The 2472-nt window shown below is 57.5% G+C and overlaps 1 non-coding gene across 1 annotated transcript; it reads left to right on the top strand.

The window, feature by feature from the left end:
- Nucleotides 1-312: 312 nt before the first annotated feature.
- On the top strand, nt 313-419 carry LOC147701012 (U6 spliceosomal RNA). The gene has a single exon (XR_015298471.1). It is a non-coding gene; the product is annotated as a U6 spliceosomal RNA (small nuclear RNA).
- The last annotated feature ends 2053 nt before the right edge of the window (nt 420-2472 follow it).

The following is a 2472-nucleotide window of genomic DNA, read 5'->3' as shown; positions in this document are numbered from 1 at the left end:
TCGCCTGTCCTGTCCCTTTGGGCTGTCTTTCCCCCGGGGTCCGACTTGGTGGAGGCGGTTCGACTGTGTCGGATCTGGCCTTCGTTGCCTGGTCTCGCCCTGACCCCGGTGGTGTTTCGGCGCCTGGGGCATCGACTCGGTCTGCCGCCGGTGGCTCTGTTCACGGACGGGGTCTCGGCCCTCCTGCCCAGGTTCTGGTCTCTCCGCCCGGGTCCTTGTGGTTGCCCTGTCTTTCGCTTGACCTTTTCGGTCTACTGTACGCGTTTCCCCCGTGCCCTCTGTTATCGCGGGTCCTCTGCTGGATTCGCTTGGGTGCTCGCTTCGGCAGCACATATACTAAAATTGGAACGATACAGAGAAGATTAGCATGGCCCCTGCGCAAGGATGACGCGCACATTCGTACAGCGTTCCATAATAGCCGGGCCGGGGTGCTCCTGGGTGCTCGCTTCGGCTGCGCGTGGACTGCTGTTGGACCGTTACGGTGCAGTTTGGCATGGCCCCGGCGCATGGTTGACACGCACATTCGTGTAGCGTTCCTGTTTGGGTTCCCGGCGGGGTCCGCCGCCCCTGGTACCCTCTCCGTTTGCGAGCTGGCGGTTCGGGCCTACGGGCGGATCCCGGTTCTTCCCGTTCCGGGGTTGGTCCGGTGTCGGTGTTGGCCAGCTCTTTCGGCTGGCCTGACTCCGTCTGCAGGCCTGATTCTGGCGCGGATGTCGCTGCTTGCTCAGGGTGGTTCTTCTGGGGTTGTGGTTTTGTGATGCCCGCGCCTCCGTGGACCCCTTGCGGGTCTTGGATTTCCTGGCTGAGGGGTTTTCCTTGGGCGTGGCTCCTTCTTACCGGGGGGCCCGATGGGCTGCCTTGCGGGCCTTCCGCAGTCCGGTGTTCGACGGGCTGGTTTCCCTGGTGGCTCGCTTGGCTCCGGAGTTTGTTTCTCCGTCGCCCTCGGACGCTCTACCTGTCTCCCCCTTGGGTTCTCTCTCTCGTTCTACGAGCTCTTCAGGGTCCGCCCTTGGTGCCCCTGGCCTCGGTGGCTTTGCGGTTCCTCACCTTTTAGGTGGTTTTATTCCTGGTGGCAGTGGTGTCTGCTGGGCGGAGGGGCGTGCGGGGGTAGTGCCTCCGCTCCCCTCCCTTCTTGCGGGTTTTGCCGGACAGGTTGTCCCTCCGGCATGTCCCCCGTTTCCTTCCCGGGGTTCCTTCCCTGGTGTCCCGGGCTCGGGTGGTGTCTTTACCGCCTTTCCCTGCCGACAAGGTTCCTCTCTTGTCCGTGCTGGTTGTCTGGTGTGCGGTTTTGGTTTCTCTTGACCGCTCGTCTTCCCTTTCCCGGTGGGATGGCCTGTTTGTGTCTTTTGGGTCCGGTTCATTCGGGCCACTAGCCCTCTCTTTCCGCCTTGGTTCGCTGGCTTACACAGGCTATCATCCTTCCCTACGCTTCGCTGGGTTCGGTGGATCCGGCGGGGGTCCAGGGTCGGTCCACGGGGTGTGGCTCTGTGTCCTGGGCCCCATTCATGGGTGTCTCCTCTGTGGAGATGTGTCAGGCGTCGACGTGGTCGTCCCCCACCTTGTTCGTGGGACACTATCAGTCCCGGGGGGACTTCGCTGGGGCCGTTCTGAGTGCGGGAGCTGCGACTCCTGGTTGGCCTACTTTTCCTTTATGTCTTGATTTCAGGTTTCCTGTGATCCCTGTTTTCTTTTCATTTATTCTACTTCAACCTTGTGTTGGTTTCTCTGCATCACCGTGTGGTGTTGTTCTTATGGTGGTCAATGAAGCCTTGTTGGCTTGGGTATTTGCTCACTATGCAAATCATGTGGCGAGGAAGACTAACGAGGAGGTAATGCCCCGGTTACTTACCGGTAATCTTCATTACTCTGAGTATAGTCTTCCTCGCCACATGAGTTCCCTCCCCCCCTCCCTGTCTGGCTATCGGCTTCATTGTTTGCTTGGTAGATCAGGCTGTTGGTTGGGCCGGTCCGCCTCTTATAGAGGTCAGGTGGGACTGGTCGGCCATGTTGGGAGGGGGTGGGAGGCTTTTTTTGCTTTGGAGGGTTCTGTCGTGGAGCTTATGCTCACTATGTAAATCATGTGGCGAGGAAGACTATACTCGGAGTAATGAAGATTACCGGTAAGTAACCGGGGCATTATCTCGACCTCTTGCATTTTGTATTGATACATTTTTTGGTTTTTGTCCATTTTTGTTGTCACCCCATACTCATGACAACATTATGGGCATTGATTTGCTCCAATACTTTCGAGCAACAATACGCTGCGCTCCCGAAGGAGTGCGGGTTATTTTGAATGACAATTACCCAGATTCAGGTAGACTCTGTACCATGCAGGAAATTGAAGCATTAGCCTCTCTCCCACACACGTTATGGGCGACGTCAGATACGGATGTGGGACAGATGCTCATCCCGCCTATTCGAATTACCGTTAAGGAGGGAGTTTCTTTGCCACGTGTACCACAGTACAAGATA

This window comes from Lissotriton vulgaris, chromosome 7, assembly GCF_964263255.1.
Source record: "Lissotriton vulgaris chromosome 7, aLisVul1.2, whole genome shotgun sequence".
NCBI lineage: Eukaryota > Metazoa > Chordata > Amphibia > Caudata > Salamandridae > Lissotriton > Lissotriton vulgaris.
This window is presented reverse-complemented; position numbering and strand designations above follow the sequence as displayed.